This window comes from Perognathus longimembris, chromosome 20 (genome assembly GCF_023159225.1).
Source record: "Perognathus longimembris pacificus isolate PPM17 chromosome 20, ASM2315922v1, whole genome shotgun sequence".
Classification (NCBI taxonomy): Eukaryota; Metazoa; Chordata; class Mammalia; order Rodentia; family Heteromyidae; genus Perognathus; species Perognathus longimembris.
The window spans coordinates 15,134,577-15,144,777 of record NC_063180.1 but is presented as its reverse complement, the minus strand read 5'-3'; positions in this window follow the sequence as shown (position 1 = coordinate 15,144,777).

The window sequence follows — 10,201 nt, the reverse complement described above, 5'->3', positions numbered from 1 at the left end:
GCTCAATAAGTGTGAGTTGTGCATTCAGAATTCTTCTGAGCCCGGGTGCTGGTGGCTCATGCCTGTCATCCTCGCTACTCAGGAGGATCACAGTTTGAAGCCAGCCTGGGTAGGAAAGTCTATGAGCCTATGAAGGTTTATGACTCTTATCTCCAATCAGGTGGCAAAAAGCTTTAAATAGAGCTGTGGCTCAAGTGGTGGAGAGCCAGCCTTGGGTGAGAAAACTCAGGGACAGGATCCAGGCCTTGAGTTCCAGTCCCTCACCCCCATTCTCCTTTGATTCTCCTTTGATTTTAAAGTGTGAAGTGTTCTGCTACTCTCCCACCTTGTAATCCCTGCTGCATCTCAGCTTCTCTTGTTAAGTTCCACAGTGCCTGATGGGGATGGAATTTTCTCAATTCTAGTGTGCCTCAGTTCCCCTTTCATTCAACACGGACATACTGATACTTGGTGTGTGTGTATGTGTGCATGTGCGTGTGCGCGCGCACCAGTCCTGGGGTTTGAACTCAAGGACTGGATGTTCTCCTTTGGCTTCTTTCTTTCTTTCTTTTTCACTCAAGGTTGGTGCTCTACCATTTGAGCTACCCTTCCACTTCTGTTTTTGTTTTGATTTTTGCAAATCCTGGGGTTTGAACTCAGGGCCTGGGACACTGTTCCTGAGCCTCTTTGTGCTCAAGACTAGTGCTCTACCACTTGAGCCACAATGCCAATTCTGGCCTTTCTGAGTCATTTTATTGTAGATAAGAGTCTCCTGTCTTTCCTGCCCTGGCTGGCTTTGAACCTCAGATCCTCAGATCTCAGCCTCTTGAATAGCTAGGATGACAGGAGTGAGCCGCCAGTACAGAAGAGTCATCTTCTTTACCCTTTGTAGATATGATGGATTGAAGCCAAAATGATGAATGTGAAAGTCATTGGGATAAAAACAAAGACTGTATGCAGAATCCGTCCCTCTGATTAGCATGATTATGATTCCTCATATAACAATCGTAAGTGATCCAACAGGAAGACTAGGAAAGAAATAGCTGCATCCTCCGACAACTTTAACCTTGGGGTAGACAAATCCCCCAATCTTATTATTATGATTTTCCCTCCTTCTTTCCCCAGAGAAGTGGATTTGATCGCGTCATTGCATGTAAAATGCTTTAAGAATGTGAGCTGCACTTCATCATTTTAAAAAAAAATTCAAACATTCCTGATCTTTTTTTTATTTCCTCCTTACCCTGTTCATATTTATCTTCTTGGTCTTGCCTTCATTGGGTATCACATTTGTATTGATAAATTGTAGGTAGTTGGAAATGTATTGATAGTATGAAGACAGCTGGAAATGTAGACGGCTGTGGTTTTGCATCTCATTACACTTAGCTAGCTTCTCGCCTCCTGAAAGCTGTCGATTTGTGCATTATTGCTATTCAGGCTGATAAATGACAGTAATTGTTCTTAAGTTGAAGAGCTAGTTTAATATGCTGTCTGGCCTGGGAATTTTTTTTTTTTTTCTCTGAGCACTAGGGTTAAACGACTGCTTCACTAGAGCCAGCAAAATAGCCCTTTTCTTTCTTTCTTTTTTTTTTCCTCCCACATCACAAACTATGGAGTTAATTGAATTACTGCTATTCATACATGTTGTAGCCTTGATTCTAAAGATACCATAAATTGTAGGAGGAGGGTAAAGCCTGGCTGGGGTGGGGGTGGGGGGAGAGGGAGGGCTTGCTTCAAGGACATGACCCTTTTCTGTTCCCTTTAAGTACAGAGTGCTTAAATGACTGCTGGGTTTCTAGGCTTGATGCTGGAATTTTTTTGGGGTGGGGGAAAGGGAGTAGCCTTTTGAGAGCACCCCAGCTACACCGTCCTAAAGAAGTTACTGACTACAAGTCTTTTCAGGATTCGCCCAAATCAAAAGATTGGGACAGTGGTATTTTCTTTTATTGGGTTTGGGGAACTTGTGTATCTTGGCACTAGAAAGGTGGTTGGTTGATTGACTACAGTTAGAGAAAGGATTACTGTAGGGGACCAGAGTGGCTCTCTGACAGTCTCCTTTGATCTGATTCTGTGGAAAAGTTCCTGGAGAAGGAATCAAGAATCAAATCTCTTGGCCACATTCACCTGATATCCTCAACGTGGCGTTTCTGGCCTGGATGTTTGCTCCTGGGGAGAGATTTGAAGGAAATGCAAGAGATCTAGCTCAATACATCCTCATCTACCCCACTTTAGAGACTACTTGTGTACCGGGGGATAGAAGATTCTAGATTTGCTTCCTCTCTGGAGATCAGTGCTCCTGGCTGCCTTCTTCTCCATCCAGGAAGGTGAAAATCAAGTTGTTTATCTTAAACGCTTTCAAGATTTTGTAATAGCCTTTGATATTGTGTGTGTATGTATGTATGTGTGTGTGTGTGTGTGTGTGTGTGTGTGTGTGTGTGTTGTGTGTATGTGTGCCAGTCCAGGGGCTCGAACTCAGGACCTGGGCACTGTCCCTAAACTTCTTTTGCTCAAATATAGTGCTCTAGTACTTGAACCACAGCGCCACTTCCAGGTTGTGTTGTTGTTGTTGTGGTTTTTTTTTTTGTAGTTAATTGGAGATAAGAGTCTCATATACTTTCCTTCCCAGGCTGGCTCCAAACAGTGATCCTCAGATCTCAGCCTCCTGAGGATGACAGGTGTGAGCCACCAGTGCCTGGCAGCCTTTGATATTACTAGTGGACAATCTCTGACTCCTCTCTTCTCTTTTTTTCCCTTCATCTCTCTTTCCCTCTCTCCCCTCCCCTCCTCTTTCCTCTCTACTCCTTTTCTCCTCTCTTCTCCTTTTTCTTGCTGATGGAAGAGAGTGTTAGGTGCTAAATAGCATTCCATGTCCTATCTGGAAAGAATTTAAGATTAGACTCAGTTTAAGAGTTTGGAATACTCCTTCAGCTAAGATCCCCTGGCTCTTAGCTCCGACATATTCCCCAATAAAGCAGGGCTGAGAGCTGAGGACCCTGTGCTGGAGCGAATAGAGTAGCGAAAGACTCGCATTTCAGGGCATTAATCATTTCTTATCATAGAAGCCCATAAAAATCCATCTCTTGTACACCCCGACAAAGTAAGAGATAATGAAAGAAGATTGCTCAAAATGTAAATCATTTGGGGTCTGTTAGTAACACTGTTTAGAATTAAATTCATGTATAATAGAACTTCCGATCGGAAATGAACAGTTTTCCCAGACAAAGCTATCATCCGTTTCATAATTTCATATGGATGTTCCCAAGCTAATGGTGCTGGTACAGTTCACTTGCTAATGCTCTCGGCAGAAACGGATCATTTTTCCTAGTTCTATAACTAGCAAACATGACTGTGAATCACTCAACCTAGTGTCTTGCTGTCCAGAATCCCAGAACTGTGCATCTGACACCTTTACCGGACTAGACAAAGATGGGAGTTCTCCTTATATCCACAGATGCCTCCTCCTTGGGTGGAAGAGCATTGTCAAAGTTCTCCCAGTGAGCTAGGTGTGGTGGCTCAGGCCCGTCATCCTAGCTACTCAGGAGGCTGAGACCTGAGGATCATGGTTCAAAGCCAGCCTGGGCAGGAAAGTCTGTGAGACTCTTACCTCCAATGAACCACCAGAAAACTGGAAGTGGAGCTGTGGCCCCACAACAGACCAAAGGGGGGAAAAGGGTCACATGGATTTTCCTCTCTGGTTTTGAACTGTGATCCTCAGAGCCTCCTGAATAGCTATGATTACAGGTACCAGCTCCTGGTCCCTTAGCTCTTTTGTTCAAGGTTGGCACTCTACCACTTGAGCCACAGTTGTACTTCTGGCTTTTTGGTGGTTTATTGGCTATTAGAGTCTCATGGACTTTCTTTCTCCAAGGCTGGCTTCTAACTGCAATCCTCCGATCTCAGTCTCCTGAGTAGCTAGGATGACAGGTATCAGCCACCAGTGTCTGGCTTAGTCCACCTTCTGATATGTCAGAAGACAGGATTCTTTGGTGTGAATATATCTTTTTTTTTTTTTTTTTTAATACCAGCTACGGGGCTTGAACTCAGGGCCTGGGGGCTGTCTTTTAACTTTTCTGCTGAAAGTGAATACTTTACCACTTGAGTCACAGCTCCCCTTCTGGCTTTTTACTGGTCAATTGGATATAAGAATCTCACAGACTTTCCTGCCTGGGGCTGTTTTTGAACTGAGATCTTTCGATCTTAGCCTCTTGAGTAGCTGGGATTATAGGTGTGAGTCATTGGCGCTCAGCTCATTCTACCTTCTGATTAGGTTAGAAGATAGGCTCCTTTAGTGCAAATATGTCTTTTGTTTGGTTTGTTTTTTGCCAGTCCTGGGGCTTGAACTCAGGGCCTGAGCACTGTCCCTGGCTTCTTTTTGCTCAAGGCTAGCACTCTACCACTTGAGCCACAGCGCCACTTCTGGCTTTTTCTATATATGTGGTGCTGAGTCGTCGAACCCAGGGCTTCATGTATACGCGACAAGCACTTTACCACTAAGCCATATTCCTAGCCCCCGCAAATATGTCTTTAACATCAGATTCCTTTTCTTTGCTAGCCTGCGTTTATTTTAAAAAGAAAAATAAAAGAAAACGAAAAGGAAGGCAAGTGTCAACTTCATAAGCATCTGCAGGCAACTGTATTCAGCTAGCACTAAATAACCCCACTTCTTATAAATGGAATTTGCTGTATAGTTTCATTTTATTTACGACAAGTGCTACTGATTTCCCTTTATGGTCGTGATAAAGATTCCTTTGAAATAAATTTCTTTAAATAAAAACACTTAAAGATGAAAATATTGAATAAATAAGACTACAAGCCTGCTAGTTCATGAGAGACACTCCACTCTGAACCTGATATGTGGTTGACCAAGGTTTGGGAAATGGCCGCCATCTTGCTGGGGGGGGGGGACAAGTGGCCAGAGGGCCAGTGCCTTTCTCTGCAAACCCCTTAAATGTTTCATAAATTACTGGAACACTGCACAGATCCCAAGTCACTCTGAAAAATGCTATTGTCTTGTACAAGTATCTTGGGCCAATTAAAAAATATATAATCCTTTAAACAAAACTCCAAGAAGGTGGTTTGTGTTCAACTGGGCCATCTCTTCTACCATAGTTATAGTAGCCAGGAACTTGAAGCTGAGACCTTCAGAATAAGGGCTTCCTGAACAACGTACTGAACTGTGTTTGTTTTTATTTGTGATGGTACTGGGATTTGAACTCAGGACCTTGATCTTGCTAGGCAGGTGCTCAGCTGCTTGACTATATCTTCAGCTATCCAGGTCTTTAAAATCCTCAACTGGGAGCTGGGAATGTGGCTTAGCGGTAGAGTGCTCGCCTTGCATGCATGACGCCCTGGGTTCGATTCCTCTGCATCACATAAACAGAAAAAGCCAGAAGTGGCTTTGTGGCTCAAGAGATAGAGTGCTAGCTTTGATAAAAAAGAAGCCAGGGACAGTGCTCAGGCTGAGTCCAAGCCCCAGGACTGGCAAAAATAAAACAAAAGCCTCAACTCTGAACATAAAGGCACAATGCCTAGGTGCCTCTGGTCATATAAAGTAATATTTATCAGAATGAACTCCAGGAAGTGGAAATAAGAGGGTTTTTTTTCCTTTTATCTTCTTTTTGTGTTGTTTGTTCATTTATCTGTCTTTCAAGGGCAAGGGAGGGCACAGAATTGGAGGGACAAAGGGAACAAACGCAGTAGTGGTGTTCACTGAACACTATGTAGAAAATGAACTATACAACTTGTGGATGGTGCTCGGAGGGAAAAATCTATGAGAGACAGAGGGTGACATTATCCAAAAAAGAAATATTCTCTTGCCAGGCACCAGTGGCTAAGACCTGTAATCCTAGCTACGCAGGAGGCTGAGATTTGAGGATTGAGGTCCAAAGCCAGCCCAGGCAGGAAAATCCATGAGTCTAATTAACTACCAGAAAACTGGAAGTGGCACTGTAGCACAAAGCAGTAGAGCTCTAGCCTTGAGCTGACAAGCTCAGGGACAGTGCCCAGGCCCAGAGTTCAAGCCCCATGACCATCCAAAAAAGAAAAATAAGACATTCTCTTTACCTGACATATAACTGTAATCCCTCTGTACATGACCTATACAATAACAATAAAAAATTAAATTAAAGAAGCTTCTACTCTGCTTTCACATGAATAAAAAATAGAGTAATCTTTGGCTTATTTACAGATTGAGTTCTATGCTGTCCTACTTAAAATATTAAAAAAATGTTTGCTGGTGTGCTGGTGGCTCACACCTCTAATCCCAGTTACTCAGGAGGCTGAGATTGGAGGATCACAGTTCAAAACCAGCCTGCACAGAATAGTCCACAGATTCTTATCTTCAATGAACTACCAAAATGTCAGAAGTTGAGATGTGGCTCAAGTAGTAGAGAGCCAGCCTTGAGCAGAAAAAGTTTAGGACTAGTACCCAGTCCAGGAGTTCAAGTTCAAGTCCCAGTATTGACTAGAGAGAGAGGAAGAGAGAAAAAGAGAGATGGAGCTTTTCAAACATACCATGTGTTCAGAATTTTCTTTCTTTCTTTTTCTTTTCTTTTCTTTTTATTTTTTGCCAGTCCTGGGGCTTGAACTCAGGGTCTGAGCACTGTTCCTGAGCTTCTTTTGCTCAAGGCTAGCACTCTACCACTTGAGCCACAGCGCCACTTCAGGCTTTTGCTGTGTATGTGGTACTGAGGAATAGAACCCAGGGCTTTATATCTGCTAGGCAAGCACTCTACCACTCAGCCACATTCCCAGCCTGTGTTCAGAATTTTCATATTGCAGAATTCATATCACTGTAGACACAGGAGCTCCCATTTCCTCAGAAGCGAGAGCTCGTGGCCTGATGTAGGACATTTGTGGAGCCTTGTTTGTTTGGGGTCTGGTGGTGACCATGTTTAATCAAGGCTTCCTGTTGCACCTCAGGACTGCACAGGGAGGTATGATGTTTGTTCCCTCTCAGCTCTGAGATGTCCTCGCATACCTGGGCTGCACCCCTGTGTGGTTTTGCCTCTTTCTGTGTCCTTGGCTCACGTGTGAGCTTCTCCCAGGCTGGGCACCTCTCGAGCTGGCTGGCTGTCTTAGTGGGGGCGGAGGGAATGGGCCATTTTTGAAGCCAGCTGTCTGTGCACAAGCTGCTTAATTTCAAAAGCATGCAACAGACAGAATTTAAAGACAGCACACTTGAATTGAAGTGAGGGGAAGGAACAAAGGAAAAAAATACGTGCATCACAGGGCAGAGGAATCCTGTGGTGTTGTTTTTGTTAATTAATAAATTTATTTTTTGTGCTGGTACTAAGTCTTGAATTCAGAGCCTGGATTCTCTACCTTAGCTTTTTCTTCCCAAAGCTGGTCCTTTAACCCTTGAGCCACATCTCCACGGTTGACTTTTTGAGGGTTCATCAGAGTTAAGAGTCTTATAGGCTTTCCTGTCTGGGATGGCTTTGAACCACGATCTCCAGATCAGATCTAAGCCTCCTGAGTAGCTAGGATGTTAGGTATGAACTACTGACATTGAGCCTTAGGCCACATTGTTACATCTGCCTTCCTTGATGCCTATCCCTTACCTAGTAGGCACGAACTCCTGACTTCAAATTCAAGACAAGGCTTTTTCCTCATGGTTTCTAAGCTGCTGGGGCATGAAGTTCATCCCTCTGAGCTTCTGTCTCCTGACTGTAGGAATTCTCATCTCCAAACAACCAGGAGGAAAGCCCCTCCCTCCTTGTCTCCTTTGAATCCGGATTGCCCTTGTTTCTTCCTCTTCGAAATTCAAAACAAGAGAAGCACAGAAGAAGAAGAAGAAAACACACACACACACACACACACACACACACACACACACACACACACACACACAAACTTTTTCCCTCCCTCTTTTCACTCTGGGAGCCAGCCTTGATCAGAATGTTCCCTAGCAACATTAATTCTCCCAAGTTACTCCTTACTGTATAATAAGTTATATATATAGAAGACCCACTGGGCTCCAAGCACCCCCATATGTGCAAGCAAAGGAGTTAATGCCACCACCGTGAGAATTAGCAATGTTCCCTTTCCTGATTTTCCTAACTTTTCAAGTTACAACCAGGGTTGACAGGGGCATGCAGGGGGATTGAGAACCCAAGCTTGGGGGCAGGCCAATGGGGGTGGGGTGATAACCTAGGATAGGACTTGTCTTCAAGGCCAGAGCCAATGGGGTCTCAAGATGGAAATGGACTTGGTGACATCAATGCCCTTCCTCATCCCCGTAGAAGGGGTCCTGGAGCTTTGCTATGTCAGTCTTGGCCTCGGGGATAGTCTGATGGAAAGGGCTTTGAAGTGAGAGAGAAAGTTGGTATAGACCTGAAAATACACCATGGGGGGAGGGGACAGCTAGGCCTTGGGTAACCCCTACTTTTTTTTTTTTGTCTGACATGGGGCTTGAAAGCAGGGCCTGAGTTCAGTGCTCAGGGCCTGGGTGCTGTCCCTGAGCTCTTTTGCTCAAGGCTAGTGCTCTACCACTTTGAGCCACAGCTCCACTTCTGGTTTTCTGGGGGTTCATTGAAGATAAAAGCTTCATGAGCTTTCCTACCTGAGCTAGCTTTGAACTACGATCCACACATCTCAGCCTCCTGAGTAGCTAGGATGACAGGTATAAGTCACAGGCTTGGTCTTGCTTCTGCCCGTGGGGCCTTGAAGGCCACAGTTTGACTTTAATGCACAGATGACAGTAGCAGGGACCAAAGGGGCTTGCTCTGTCCCTGAGTATCTGGGCCCTGTCCTTGAGCTTTTTGCTTAAGGCTAGTGCTCTACCACATGACCCACAGCATCACTTCCTGGTTTTTGGTGGCTGAATTGGAGACAAGACTTTCCTGTTCATGCTGGCTTCGAACCATGATCCTCAGATCTCAGCCTCCTAAGTAGCTAGGATTATAGGTGTGAGCCACCAGTGCCCAGCAACACAACTCAACATCTGACCCACACAAAGCAGTGGAGAGAGAGAGAGAGAGAGAGAGAGAGAGAGAGAGAGAGAGAGAGAGAGAGAGAGAGAGAGAGAGAGAGAAGAACCTGTGGAAGTGGCCACCAGAATCGAGATGGGGAGAGATGGACTAAGGAATGGAGGGAAACTCTTGGACGACTTGGGCTCCTGTGGGTGCCCTCACCCCTGTGTGCATATGTAAGTGTGTGCACATGCATGTGCTACATACACCCACATAAGCAGAGGATATCTGTCCATGTTGTGTGCAGCTCCCACTCCTTGGCAACTTCTGGAAACCTTGGCTGGTGGCTTCATGACTGTGGCTAGACCACTGGCTAGGACACAGTACCATTGGCCACCAGAGGCCATCACCCTGAAACTATACTGCCTGCCTTCTGCTTGGAGTGGATGTGTGTGTGTGTGTGTGTGTGTGTGTGTGTGTGTGTTTTAATTCCCACGCATTACCTTAAAACCAGAGAGCCAAGAATTCATCTCATCCCTGGCCATCACTTCCTTCCTGTGTCTAATGAATGCCCATTTCCTTTCTGTCTGCAGCTGATGGAGCCCCTGAAGGTGGTATAAAACTCAATAGACACTCCCGGAGATTTGAAAAGAATGATAGCAGCACCAACAAAAAAAACCCTCTAAAAATTCTTGGTTCTAAAGCTTCTTTTATGGCCCTTGCTTGGGAGTGTTCCTAAAAGGCTATTTGAGGGATGAAATGGTCCATTTGTCCATTGATAAAGCCATGCTAGGCCCCCGAACCTCTCTTGAAGAGGGCTGGGTGCGGAGCTTGGAGCTGAGGTGATGGAGTAGGCATCTCTGGGGAGCATGGTAATGCCAAGAATGATGAGCAGCTCTGGGGTCATGGACCCCCTCTTGCTACAGTATCTAGGCTAGGAGGAGCAACCACAATTACAAGATGCCTTGAAATAGCAACTTGGAGATGATGCTTAGCGATGGTCCCAGTTTGTTTCTACTGATGTCTTCCTGAGGGACAGCCCAGGAGGACAAAGAGTCTGTTTGGCAGCTTGGTGGGGGTGAACTGGAGTGGCTGAAACTCTCTTGTTCATTCTTTTCCCTCCAAAGACTTGCCTGGTAGAAGGGATGGCCCAGTTCAACATAAACCAGTTTTCTTTCTTTCTTTCCTTCCTTCCTTCCTTCCTTCCTTCCTTCCTTCCTTCCTTCCTTCCTTCCTTCCTTCCTTCCTTCCTTTCTTTCTCTTTCTTTCTTTCTTCCTTCCTTCCTTCCTTTCTTTCTCTTTCTTTCTTTCTT